This window comes from Phyllostomus discolor, chromosome X (genome assembly GCF_004126475.2).
Source record: "Phyllostomus discolor isolate MPI-MPIP mPhyDis1 chromosome X, mPhyDis1.pri.v3, whole genome shotgun sequence".
NCBI lineage: Eukaryota > Metazoa > Chordata > Mammalia > Chiroptera > Phyllostomidae > Phyllostomus > Phyllostomus discolor.
Window position 1 is genome coordinate 40417220 of NC_050198.1, and position 15043 is coordinate 40432262.

Here is a 15043-nt window from a genome sequence, read left to right on the forward strand (position 1 = left end):
ACTCATAGTAAAAACTGAACAACTATTCATTGGCCTCTGGATGCATGGGAAGGGAGAAAAAAACAATAAACCAACTGGAATTGGTAGGAATAAAACATGAATATAGTGAAATAAAGATTTTTGTCCTTGGTTGGTTTAAAAGAGTTTAGAACTCTAGATCTAGATGAAGATTATTCAAAGTCACTAAACAAAACCTGGCAGATGTGGTCACAAAACCATTTCATGAAGAATCATGGAGAAGAGAAAAGATAATGAAGATTTTTTTAAGCAGGAGGAAAAGATATATATTCCATAGAATACATACTGGTGAGTTGGCAAAACTTTAAAATAGATTTTAATTGTTTATTTGGGTAAAGTTTATTAACTTCTTCCTATAAATTATGAAGAAATAAGCATGTTTCTACTTCTTCCATCTACTCTAACAGTATTTTTGGTTGGTTTTATTATTATGCTTAAACTAGTTGTTACCTTTGTGTCCTTAAAATATTTACCCACTATGAACAGGGTCTATTGATCTCTCACTTACTACAAAGACATGAGGAAATTAGTATGCTTGTCCTATCTTTTTAAAAATATTTTATTGACTATGCCATTATAGTTGTCCCATTTTTTCTCCCCTTTATTCCCCTCCACTCTGTGCCCCCCTCCCACCAGCTTTCCTACACCTTAGTTCATGTCCATGGGTCATACATATAAGTTCTTTGGATTCTCCATTCCCCATACTATTCTTAATCTTCTCCTGCCTATTTTGTGCCTACCATTTATGCTTCTTATTCCCTGTACATTTTCCCCTATTCTCACACCTCCCCATCCCTGCTGATAATCCTCCATATGATCTCCATTTCTGTGATTCTGTTCCTGTTCTAGTTGTTTGCTTAGTTTGTTTTTGTTTTTGTTTTTTAAGGTTTGCTTGTTGATAGTTGTGAGTTTGTTGTCATTTTACTGTTCATATTTTTTATCTTCTTTTTCTTAGATAAGTCCCTTTAACATTTCATATAATAAGGGCTTGGTGATGATGAACTCCTTTAACTTGCCCTTATCTGGGAAGCACTTTATCTGCCCTTCCATTGTAAATGATAGCTTTGTTGGATAGAGCAATCTTGGATGTAGGTCCTCGCCTTTCATGACTTGGAATACTTCTTTACAGCACCTTCTTGCCTGCAAGGTTTCTTTTGAGAAATCAGCTGATAGTCTTATGTGTACTCTTTTGTAGGTAACTGTCTCTTTTGCTCTTGCTGCTTTTAAGATTCTCTCCTTGTCCTTAATCTTGGGTAATGTAATCATGATGTGCCTTAGTGTTCACTTCCTTGGGTTCAACTTCTTTGGGACTCTCTGAGCTTCCTGGACTTCCTGGAAGTCTATTTCCTTTGTCAGATTAGGGAAGTTCTCCATCATTATGTTTTCAAATACATTTTTAATTTCTTGCTCTTCATCTTCTCCTTCTGACACCTGTATGATTTGGGTGTTGGAACATTTAAAGTTGTCCCAGAGGTTCCTAAGCTTCATTTTTTTTTAATTCTCTCTTCATTCTGTTCTGGTTGAATGCTTATTTCTTCTTTCTGGTCTAAACTGTTGATCTGAGTCCTGGTTTCCTTCCCTTCACTGTTGGTTCTCTGTATATTTTCCTTTATTTCACTTAGCCTTCACTTCTTCCTCTATTTTGTGAACATACTCAACCATTTCAGTGAGCACTCTGATTACCAGTGTTTTGAACTCTGCCTCTGATAGGTTGGCTTTTCATCACTTAGTTGTATTTTTTCTGGAGCTTTGATCTGTTCCTTCATTTGGGCCATATTTCTTTGTCTTGGTGTATATGTTACATAGTAAGGGGTAGAGTCCCAGGTATTTGTCAGGGTGAGGCAACCCACATTGCTGTGTTGTGGTACTGTAGGTGGGGGAGGGGTCCCAGATGAACAGTGCCGCTTGCTCAGCTCTCTGCCAGCTTTCAGTCACTTCCTCGGCTACCCACAGGCAAATTGGGCCCTCCTGGTGCTGATTCCCAGGTTGGTGGGTGGGTTTGTGTACATTTTAGGACCCTATGTGTCTCTCCAGCAAACTTTCCTGTGAGGCTGGGAGTTTCTCCTGCCACTGCAATGCCCACAGATTTTTTCAGTCAGAGGTTTGAGGCTTTATTTCCCCACACTGGAACCCTGGGTTGCATGGTCTGTCTTGCTGTTCAGTTGTTCTTCTTGGTTTATCTGCATGCAAATGTGGTACTGCTCATTCTGCCCGCTTGCCCACCCCCATTCTCCAGCTGCCACCTTACCGCAAGTCCTCTTCACCCTGCTGCCCGTCTCTGCCCTTCCTACCAGTCTGGATGAATGTTTCTACTTAACTCCTTGGTTGTCGGACTTCCATACAGTTCAATTTTCTGGCAGTTGTGGTTGTTTTTTGTTTTTAAATTTGTTGCTGTCCTTCTTTTGGTTGTGTGAGGAGGCAAAGTATATCTACTTATGCCTCCATCTTGGCCAGAAGTCTACTCATCTTATCTTTTACCTTGTCTTTCTACCAGGCCCTGTCATGTCCCAAATTTCATTTGCTTTACTACCATTTCAGAATTGTCAAGTTTCATATAATTTGCATGCTATTATACAGCTATAATTCTGATAGTTGATTCGTCATACATTAAAATGAATTCTCTTGTCAAAATAGTCCTTTTATTAATTTTTCCATTCATTGCTTAGTTAACTTAGCTCATGGGAACCATATTTCCTACTATCTTGCATGTATAAAATTGTCTGTCAATTATGTGTACACCTGGATTATAATTGGGCTGTTTTATAATTTAGGGGTCATAGTGTCTTTCTCTGATGTCCATGTAGCTATTGATTTTTATACTCAGTTCTAGCAATAAATGTGGCTATGAAGAAATGTCAAGTTATCCTGAGAATCTCGCACATAAGAGGGAACTTTATTTTATGGCCTAGAAGCCAATATACATGTTTGTTTTATTTATATATTTCAGTTACTTGACAAGCATATATTTTGTTTCATGTGCATGATTTTTTCCTAGTACAGCATGTTAACCTTTAAGCCAAAAGATTTATAGCTGTCTTTGTTTTAGCAAAATTTACCTAAAACATATCTTTGTTCTGTTCTCTTTCTATAAGCATAAATTATATATATCATAGAAATTTTTCTTTCATATCTACCACTTCTCTAATAACATTTAGCTCTGTTATTTTCCATTTCATTCCACATCGCTGACCAATTTTTACTGTCTATTCATATTCATTTCTATGGTAGTGTTGCTTTTCTTTTTGCTTATTTATTATTTTTATTTTTTACATTGAAAATTATTTTTTATTAGTTTCAGGTATACAGCACAGCAATTAGACAATTGTATACTTTAAAAAGCATTCTCTTGTGGAACCTAATCAACAAAATAAACAAGCGAGCAAAATATAACCAGAGACATTGAAATAAAGAACAAACTGACAGCAACCAGAGGGGAAGGTAGTGGGGGAAAATGGGGATAACAAGGGGAAGGGTCATCAAGGAACATATATAAAGGACACATGGAGAAAGCCAAGGGGCATAGGATTGAGGGTGGTAGATGGGGGTGGGTGAAAGTGTTCGCAGGAAAATGGAGACAGCTGTACTTGAACAACAATTTAAAAATGACAACATCCAACACACACGCACACACATAAAATCATTCCTTTGACATTTCCAGGACCCATCTGGCACAATATATATAGTTATTACAATGTTATTGACTATACTCCCTATGCATCCCTGTGACTATTCCAAAACTACCAATCTGTGCTTCTCAATCCCTTAACCTTTTGTTTGTTTGTTTGTTTGTTTAATTATTATTGTTCAACTACAGTTTTCTCCATTTTCACCCTACCATGATCCCCTGCCCCACCCATCCCCACTTCCTACCCTCTAATCTATCCCCTTTGGCTTTCTCCATGTGTTGTTTATACATGTTCCTTGATGGTGTTTCCCCTATTTTCCCACATTATCCCTCTTCCCCCTACCCTCTGGTTACTGTCAGTTTGTTCTTTATTTCAATGTGTCTGGTTATATTTTGCTTGCTTGTTTTGTTGATTGGGTGCCACGAATAACCAAGTGCTGGAAGCAACCTAAGTGCCCACCAGTAAATCAGTGGATAAAAAAGCTATGGTAGAGTTACACAATGGAATACTACACAGCAGAAAGAAAGAAGTATCTCCTATTCTTCACAACAGCATTGATGGAACTGGAGAGCATTGTCCTAACTGACATAAGCTAGACAGTGAAAGACAAATACCATATTATCTCACCTTTACCTTTTTCACCCAGTCTTCCAACACTCTTGTTATCTGGGAACCCTCAGTCTCTTCTCTGTTCTTCATATGTGAATCTGTTTTTGGTTTGTTTTTTCATTTATTTTGTTCTTTAGATTCCAAGAATAAGTGAAATCAGGTAGTATTTGTCTTTCACTGACTGATTCATTTCACTTAGCATAATACCCTTTAGGTCCATCCAGGCTAATGCAAATGGTAAGATTTTATTCTTTTTATGGACAAGTAACATTCTATTGTATAAATATACCACTGCTTTTATATCCACTCATCTACTAATGGACACTGGGGTTGCTTCCATATCTTGGCTACTTTAAATAAGACTGCAATGAACACAGAGGTGTACATATTCTTTTGGATTAGTGTTTCAGGTTTCTTTGGACATATACCCCAAATTGGAATTTCTGGGTCATGAAGCAGTTCCATTTTGAAATTTTTGAGGAACCTCTGTACTGTTTTCCATAGTGTCAGCATAATCTGCATTCCCATCAACAGTGACTGGGGTTCCCTTTTCTCCACATCCTTGCCAGCACTTGTTTATGATTTATTGATAATAGCCATTCTGCAAGGTATGAAGCAATATCTCATTGTGGTTTTAATTTGTATTTCTCAGAAAATTAGGGATGTTGAACATTTTATATATCTGTTGTCCATCTGTATGTTCTTTGTCTATTTGTATGAGTGTCTCTTCAGCTCCTCAGCCCATTTTTAATTGGATTTGTTTGTGTTTTGGTTATCATGTTATATGAGTTCTTTATAAATTTTAGATATTAATCCTGTATCAGATATCTCATTGGCAAATATGTTCTCCCACTCATTGGGTTGTCTTTTGATTTTGTTGATGGTTTCCTTTTATGTGTCAACACATTTTTAGTTAACTGTAGTCCCACTTGCTTATTTTTATTGTTTTCTTTGCCTGACAAGATATATCAGAAAAACAATATTGCTAAGAGAAATGTCAGACATTTTACTATCTATATTTATTTTCTAGGAGCTTTATGGTCTTGAGTCTTACATTTAAGTCTTCAAGTCAATTTGAGTTTATTCTTGTGTAGGGTGTAAGTAGATGGTTTAGTTTCTTTTTTTTTTTTTTTTTGCATCTCTCTGTGTCAGTTTCCCAGCATCATTTATTAAATAGACTGTCTTTACCACATTGTATGTTCTTGCCCCTTTTGTTAAATATTAATTGATGATAAAGGTGTCAATTTATTTCTTGGCCCTCTATTCTGTTGCATTGGACTATGTGTCCGTTTTTATGGCAGTACCATACTGCTTTGATTACTATAGCTTTGTAGTATGGTTTGATACCAGGTAGCATGATGCATCCAATTTTGTTCTTCATTGTCAACATTGCCATGGCTATTGAGCATCTTTTGTGTTTCCATACAAATTTGGGGGTTATTCGTTCTTGTTCCATGAAATATGCAACTGGTATTTTGATAAGAATTGCACTGAATCTGTAGATTTCTCTGGGTAGTGTGGATACTTTAATGATGTTAGTTCTTTCTATCTATGAGCACAGTATGTGCTTCCATTTAATTGTATTTCTTAGATTTCTTTCTTCAATGTTTTATAATTTTCCTAGTACAGATCTTTTACCTCCTTGGTTAAATCAATTGCTAGGTATTTTATTTTTTGATGCAATTATAAATAGGCTGTTTTCAGGCTCTCCATCTCTGCTAGTTCATTTTTGTTGTATAAAAATGGAAACAATTTCTAAACATTTATTTTGTGTCCTGCCTTATTGATTTCATTGATCAGTTCTTGTAGTGTTTAGTGTAGTCTTTAGGATGCTTTATATACAATATCATGTCATCTGCAAATAATGATGCCTTTACTTCTTCCAAAAGTATCCTAATGATACTTTTTAAATTCCATTATTGCTGTTCAATTACAGTTGTCTGCATTTTCTCCTCACCACTCCCTGACCACCCCAGCCAAACCCACCTCCTTCCCTAGCTTCCACACTTCCCCTTGGTTTTGTCCACTTGTCCTTTATACTAGTTCCTAAAAACCCTTCTCCCCACTGTCTTTCTCCCCTTCCCCTCTCATTGTTACATTGTTCTTAGTTTCAATGTCTCTGGGTATATTTTGCTGGGTTTTTTTTCTTTTGTTGATTATGTTCCAGTTAAAGGTAAGATCATATGGTATTTGTCCATCACTGCCTGGCTTATTTCACTTAGCATAATGCTCTCCAGTTCCATTCACACTGTTGCAAAGGATAGGAGCTGTCTTTCTCTCTGCTGCATAGTATTCCATCATGTAGATGTACCATAGTTTTTTGATCCACTCATTTACTTATGAGCACTTAGGTTGCTTCCAGCACTTGGCTATTGTAAATTTTGCTGCAATGAACATTGGGATGCATAGGTTCTTTTGCATTGGTGTTTCAGGGCTCTTAGGGTATAATCCCAGCAGCATAATTGCTGGCTCAAAAGGCAGTTCCATTTGTAGTTTTCTGAGGAAATTCCATACTATTTTCCACAGTGGCTACACCAGTCTGCATTCCCACCAATAGTACACTAGGGTTCCCTTTTCTCCGCGTCCTCTCCAACACTTGTTGATTTGTTTATGATGGCCATTCTAACTGATGTGAAGTGGTATCCCATTGTGGTTTTAATTTGCATATCTCTGATGGCTAGTGAAGCTGGGCATCTTTTCATATGTCTCTGGGACCTCTGTAGTCTTTTGCCCATTTTTTAATTGGGCTTTTTGTTTTCCTGGAGTGGAGTTTTGTGATTCTTTCTGTATTTTGGAGATCAAACCCTTGTCTGAGGTATCATTGGCAAATATGTGTTCCCATATAGTTGGTTCTCTTTTTATTTTAATGCTGTTTTCTTTAGCCATTCAGAAGCTTTTCAATTTGATGAGGTCCCATTTGTTTATTCATTCCTTTATGTCCCTTGCTTTAGGGCACATATCAGTGAAGATGTTGCTGCATGGAATGTCTGAGATTTTCCTGCCAATGTTTTCTTCTAGGACTTTTATGGTGTCACAACTTATATTTAAGTGTTTTATTCACCTTGATTTTACTTTTGTGTATAGTGTAAGCTGGTGATCAAGTTTCTTTTTTTTTGCATGTAGCTGTCCAGATTTCCCAAAACCATTTGTTGAAGAGACTATTTTTACCCCATTTTATGCTTTTCTTCCTTTGTCAAATATTAAGTGACTGTAGATATTTGATTTTATTTCTTGGCTCTCTGTTCTGTTCCATTAGCCTATGTGTCTGTTCTTATGCCAGCCAGTACCAGGCTGTTTTGATTACAGTGGCCTTGTAATACAGTTTGATTGATATCAGGTATTGTGGTCCCTCCTGCTTTGTTCTTCTTTCTCAAAACTGCTGCAGCTAGCTGGCATTGTTTATGGTTCCATATATATTCCTGAAATGTGTGTTCTATATCTATAAAACATGCCATTGGTACTTTAATAAGAATTGCATTGAATCTATAAATCGCTTTGGGTAGTTTGAACATTTTGATGATGTTAATTCTTCCAATCCATGAACATGGTACATGCTCCCATTTGTTTGTGTCTTCCTTAATTTCTTCCTTCAGTGTTGTATAGTTTTCTGAGTACAGGTCTTTTACTTCCTTGGTTAGGTTTATTCCTAGGAACTTTTTTGTTGTTGTTGCTATATCAAATGGGATTTTTTTTCCTGATTTTTGTTTTTGATATTTCATTGTTGGTGTACAAAAATGCCTTTGATTTCTGAGTATTGACTTTGTATCCTGCTGTTTTGCCAAATTCATTTATTAGGTTGAATAATTTTTTGGTGGAGTCTATGGGACTTTCTATGGGCACTATCATGTCATCTGCAAACAATGACAATTTTTTTTCCTCCTTTCTGATTTGGATGCCTTTTATATCTTTTTCTGGTCTGACTTCTGTGGCTAAGACTTCCAGTCCTATGTTGAAGAAGAGTGTTGACAGTTGATATCCCTGTCCTGCTATTGATCTTAAGAGAAATTATTTTATTTTTTCCCTGTTGAGTATGATGTTAGCTGTAGGTTTGTCATAGATGGCTTTTATTATTTTGAGACATGTTCTATTCCCACTTTGCTAAGAATTTTTATCATAAATGAGTGCGGGATTTTGTAAAATGCTTTTTCTGCATCTATTGATCATATGATTTTTATTCTTCATGTTGTTTATGTGGTACATCACATTAATTGATTTGTGGATACTGTACCACCCTTGAATCCCCAGAATAAATCCCACTTGATCATGATGTATGATCTTTTTGACATATTACTGGATTCTGTTTGCTAATATTTTGTTGAAGATTTTTGTATCTGTTCATCAGATATATTTGCCCATAATTTTCTTTCCTTGTAGTATCCTTATCTGTTTTGGATTAGGATAATGCTGGCTTTGTAAAATGAGTTTGGGAGTCTTCCCTTCTCTTGAATTTTTTGGAATAGTTTGAGAAGGGTAAGTATTAATGCTTCTTTGAATGCTTGGTAAAATTCACCAGTGAAACAATCAGGCCAAAAATTTAGTTAGGAGTTTTGTTTTGTTTTTTAAATTACTGCTTCAATTTCATTAGTTGTAATGGACCTGTTCAGATTTTATTTTGTATTGATTCAATTTGAGAAGATTGTATGTTTCTAGGAATTTATGCATTTCTTCCAGATTGTCCAAATTATTGGCATATAGTTTTTTTGTAAGATTTTATCATAATGATTTGTATTTCTATGGTGTCAGTTGTTACTTTTCTTTAATTTCTAATTTTATTTATTTGGGTCTTCTCTCTCTTTTTTTAATGAGTCTGCTTAAAGGTTTATCAATCTTGTCTATCTTTTCAAAGAACCAGCTCTTGGTTTCCTTGATCTTTTACATTTTTAGATTCTATTTCATTTATTTCTGCTTTGATCTTTATTATTTCCTTCCTTCTACTCACTTTGGGCTTTATTGTTCTTTATCTAGCTCTTTAGTTATAAGGTTAGACTGTTCATTTTAGATTTTTCTTATTTTGTGGTAGGCTTGTAATGCTATGAATTTCCCTCTTAGGGCTGCTTGCACTGTGTCCCATAGATTTTGATTTTTGTGTTTACATTTTCATTTGTCTTGAGGTATTTTGTGGTTTCTTGCTTGATCTCACTGTTAACTCATTGTGCAGTGTCATGTTTTTTAGCCTCTATGTGTTTGTGTGTTTTCTAGATTTTTTCTTGTAATTGATTTCTACTTTCATTCCACTGTGGTAAGAGAAGATGCTTGATATGATTTCAATTTTCTTAAATTTATTGAGACTTGTTTTGTGTCCTAACATGTGGTCTGTTTTAGAAAATGCTCCACATGCACTTCAAAGGAATGTACAGGTGGGGCAAAAGTAGGTTTACAGTTGTGAGTATGCAACATAGAGCTTATTCTTTTATTTTTATTCATTAATTATTGTATTATTTTAAAATACAAACAACTGTAAACTACTTTTGACCCACCCTAGATAATCCACTACTTTGGGAAGAATGCTCTGAAAATATTAATTACATCCATCTGCTCTAATGTAGTAATTTTCAAACTTTTTCTTCTCATGGCACACATAAACTAATTACTAAAATTCTGCAGTACACTAATACATATATTTTTTGCCTATCTGAGAAAAATAGGAATAATTTTTACTGATGATTTAAAGCAAATAATAATCATGATAATTACCTACCCCTTTTGTTCCAAAGTGACCAATAAATGCAACCCTATTATATGATCTATATATTTATAGTTCAAGAGAGGGCCTTTACACCAGACAGATATTGTGTTGGCTGTTGTCATTTTTTAAGTTGACAATCCAAGGGAAAAAGGTTCAGGTACTGAATATTTTAAAAACCCTTGCAGCGCACAGGTTGAAAATCACTGCTCTAGTGGGTCATTGAAGGCTGCTGTTTTCTTGTGGACTTTCTGTCTGTAAGTTCTATCCATTCATGTTAATGTGTTGTTGCAATCTCCTACTATGACTATATTACTGTCATTCTCTCCCTTTGTATCCATCAAGATTTGCTTTAAATATTTAGGTGTTCCTATGTTGGGTACATAAATGTTTACAAGGGTTATATCCTCTTTTTGAATTGATCTCTTTGTCATTATGTAATTTCCTTCTTTTTCTCTTATTATAGGCCTTGTTTCAAATGGGGGGTAAGGCAGGGGAGAGTAATGGGGGAAAATGGGGACAACTATAATTGAACAACAATTAAAAATTAAAAAATTAAAATAAAATAAAAGATGCTGCAACAGTTTCATCTTCAAAAAATAAACTCTCTTTTATCTTATATAAATATTGCTAGCTCAGCTTTTATTTCATTTCCATTTGTATGAAATATCTTGTTTCCATCCAGTTAGCTTTCAGTCTGTGTGTCTCTTTTGTTTAGCATTGGGCTCTTGTAGATGGCATATATATGGATCTTGTTTAATTATATGGACAGCTACCCTGTGTATTTTGAAAGGAGCATTTAAGCCATTTACATTTAAATTCATTATTGTTTGGTACATATTTATTGCCATTTTATTCTTTATAACTATGTTCTTTTCTTGTTTTTTTTTTTAATAAATCCTTTTAACATATATTGTAATAGTGGTTTGTTGGTAATGAACTCTTTTAACATTTTCTTGTTTGAGAAACTCTTTATTTCTCCTTCAATTTTAAATGATTGCCTTGCTGTGTACAGTAGTCTTGGTTGTTGATCCTTGCTTTATATCACTTTGAATGTTTCATGCCAATACCTTCTTCTTCGGACTTGCCAAGTTTTGTTGAGAAAGCATCTGACAGTCTTATGTGAGCTCACTCATAGGTAACTAATATTTTTCTCTTTCTGCTTTTAAGATTCTTTCTTTGTCTTTAACATTTGCCATTTTAATTTTGATATGTCTTGGTATGGGCCTCTTTGGATTCATCTTGTTTGGACTCTCTGTGCTTCCTGAACTCGTGTGTTTTTTCTTCCTTCACCAAATTAAGGAAGTTTTCAGTCATTAATAATAAGTTCTTAATTTCTTGATCTCTCTCTCTTGTTTTTCTGGTACCCATATGATGTGCATATTGTTATGCTTCATGTTATCCCATAAGTTCCTTAGATTGTCTTCTTTTTAGTTTTTGTCCCTTTTGCTGCTCTTATCAGGTGTTTTCTGCTACCTCATCATCCAAATGTTGATTTGATCCTCTGCTTCATCTAACCTACTGTTAATTCATTTTAGTGTATTCTTCATTTCAGATATTGTACTCTTCATTTCTGACTTTTTTATAGTTTCTATGTCCTCTTTTATGCTTATTATCTCTTTTTTTAAGTTCTTACTGAGTTAATCCATTCTTCCCCTAAGTTCCTTGAACATCCTTATAACCATTGTTTTGAACTATATATCTGTTAAGTTGCTTGCCTCCACTTCATAATTCCTTTTCTGGGGATACTGTCTGTTTTTTCATTTGAGGCATGTTTCTTTTTTCTCCTATTTTTGGCTACCTCTTTATATTTATTTCTGTGTATTAGGTAGCTCTTCTGTGTCTCCCAGTCATAGTTTGGTGGCATTATCTAGTAGGTGTCCTCTGGGGTTCAGTAGCACAGGCTCCCTTATCTTCAAGTGAGGTCCTCCAGGAATGTCTCTTGTTTGGGTTATGTGATCTCTCCTGTTGTAGTTGAGTCTTGATTTCTGTTGGTCCACCCATGTGTGAAGCCAATCCTCAGGCTGGCTGACTATGAGGATTGATTCCAACCACAGTGTATGAGTTGCTGTGCTGGTGCTGACCACACAAACTGGATTTTGCCCCATCAGGGTCTGGTGTCTGCTGAGATCTCCCTTCAGATGTGCCACTTTTGAACCTAATTGGGTCCTAGTCTAATGTGGCCTGAAGCCTGCCACCAGAAGTGTTGCTTCTGGGGTTTCTTGGGAGGTACTCTGGTGCAGAGCAATGTCAGATGCAGCCTGTGACTTTCCATGTGCTACCAGTTTAGATCTACAAAGCGATCCAAAATTTCTTGCTGTCTCTGCAGGACCTAGGTATTCATGGGAGGGCTCAAAGTATACACCAAGATAGGCTACCAGTAGGACCAAGCCCAGCAGCAGGTTAGCAAAAGGGCTAAACATCCAGAGTTCGGCCTCTGTCTGCCTCTTCCTGTCAGCTGCCTCTTAGGCTCAGTTACTGAAAGTCTCTGGTAGTACTTGAGTTACATAAGGTAGGTTCTTAATGGGTCACCAGGTAGGGGTGAGTGGAGTGTGCCAGGCTGATACAATTTCACACTTGGTGCTAGTGATGGGTGTGAGGCCACTCAGAAAAAGTCCCAGGGCACACCAAGGCCAGCTGCCACTCACCAGGTGCCCACAGACTTTTGTAGGGAAGTAGGGTTTTAGGAAGTTGTCAGGGGGATGCTTGAACAGTTTATCAGTCCTAGACAGACCAAGATCTGGCCATGTAAAGGAAGAGCTCTCCAGAGGTCAGGCATACAAGGAAAAAAAAGGCCCCCATCCTAGAGCCACATAACTGTCCTAGATTCTTCCTGGGCCTCCTGGAGAGATGGAGGTTGGCAGGGCTGCACTGTAAGCAGTTGCAGTTGTGAGGATAGTGGATATCCAATGACGGCGGTTGGCACTGCTCAAGCTTGCAGGAAGCTGGGAGGAATGACCTTTTCCCCAGAGTCATAGAACTCAGTCTGTGACATCCCCTGGGCCTGCTCAGACCTCTGTGCCCTGGCCCCAAGCAGCTGACTTCTTTGCAGGGTGTGAGCTCACAGGGAAGGCAACAGGAAGTCAGGAAGATAGAGCTATTGCATTCCCCCAGGCTGATGTCATATGGAGGGGAGTGCTCAACCCAAGAAAGACTGAGTCTGTGAGTGGTATAGGAGGACTCAGCACAGGGTCCCTGGTCATTGTCCCTTCAGTCCTCTCCTCAGAGCCACACATCTCAGTCTCTTGTCATAGAACTCTGGTCCACTTGGAGCCACCATCTCTCTGCTGCAGCTTGGGTGAGTGTCTGTGGACAAGATTTTGTGTGCTAGCCCTTTAAGAAAGCACTGGGGTGGAGCAAGATGGCCACAAGGTAGGTGGGAGCAGAGCCTACTTCCTCCTGCTCACAGGTAGAACACCTAGCCAATCTTATGAAGAACATAGTGAACAAACAACAGAATCAGGATATATGAAGGTTGGAGGCCAAAATTGTAGTGGCCATTGAAAAACAGATGGTAAGGAGATTGCATTGGGATGGCAAGGTCCCTGGGACCAGCACAGGGACCATCACAGGGACCAGCAGAGGGACCAGGGCTGCTGCAGTCCCCCACATGCAGCAGGGTCCTTAGATGAGAGCCAAACAACAGCTCCCTCCCCTGCCAAACAGGGAGGGCAGAGTGGCACCAGGGTGGACCTGGATGCTTCAAGTCCCTGGGGGAAATAAAGACAAAGTAGGAGACGCACAGGGGTGTTGTTCACCCACTGGGACTGTCCACACCAGCTAGGTCATTATCAGAGAAATTGGGAAGCCAGGTGATGCCTAGAGAAGGGAGATGAGATGACAGACCCTGACCTGGATAGCTTCCAGTCTGGTTGGAAAGTTGGGCTGTGTGAGAGGCCGGGTGCTTATTAGAAGCAGCAGGCTTGAACAGGAGGATTGTATTCAAGAAAAGGCTCTCAGCTGCTGTTTAGGCTACTCTCCCACAGCAGCTGCCCTGGCCATGCCCCGCAGCCACAACTGCAGCTGTGCCTCTGCCCCTGTGGCATGGCAAGCTGGCTAAGAGAAAAGAGGAGGTGCCCCCCACAGAGGAGAGCAGTAGGGCTCAGGGAGTTAGCAGACCCTAGAAAGACTTAACTCAGTGGGGGAGCTGAACTACCTTGAAGAGACTTTGAGAGTGCTTAGCACCTAAGACAGCAAAGAGTGAGAAGGTGGTGTGTGAGTTGCCCTAATTAGTGCAACTAATGGATTGAACAACTGGTGAGTTGAAGGTGCCTGCCTGGTGCAGACGGGCAGCAGGGGCCGGGCAGTACATGGAGGACCTGGGCTGGAGGCTGGGCACCTGTGGAGATTACAGCCCAGACCTGGCCCCCATCCTCACAAAACAATAGGAAGGAAGAAAAGTGAAGCCCAGCCCTCATCAGCCTGCAGCATCCAGGAAGACCAGCAGAACTTGTTTGGTGGGTTTAAAGTCAGCAGGAGGCTTTTTTTTTTCCTTAAGTGAGACAATAAGACCTGGAGCTGTGAAAGATCCAGAGACAGACCAAAGAGGGAACACAAGTCTAACCCCCCAAAATTGAGAAACTGAGACAAATTTCACTGTGCTATTCCAGAGAACTTGCCTTTTTGCTTGGCAGAAGCTGCTAATCTCACTCCCATTTTCTGGAAGTGTAATACACATCCTCTTAATCCCCAATATTGCTCTCAGGCCATTAGTCTTCCATCTCTTACACTAAAGATGTTTCTTTTGAAAGCTCCAAATCTTCACCTGGTTTCTTACATGTTCGGATTTCCAATTTTCCCTTGTTTTCTTGATATTTTCCTTTGTGCTCAAGTTGCCATATCTCACTAGCCTCATTAGATTTAACCTCTCAATTTTATTCTTCTGCTTTTGTGCCATCTCCTATATTCTGCCCAACAGTTAGAATGACCATTAAAAATTGTAAATTAGAGAGGTATGAAGATGGCAGTGAGGTAGGTGGAAGCTGAGCCCACTTGCTTGTGCACCTAGCTAGGATACCTAGCCAGTCTTGCACAGAACAAAGTGAACAGCCAATAGAATCACAGCTGATATGAAATTTGGAAGCCAAAGTGTGCAGATGCTTAAAAA

General features: G+C 38.3%; 1 protein-coding gene across 1 annotated transcript in view; it reads left to right on the forward strand.

Annotated features, from left to right (window-relative positions):
- GABRA3 (gamma-aminobutyric acid type A receptor subunit alpha3) overlaps positions 1–15043 on the forward strand; it is a 351529-nt gene that overhangs the window by 319626 nt on the left and 16860 nt on the right. The window lies entirely within an intron of this gene.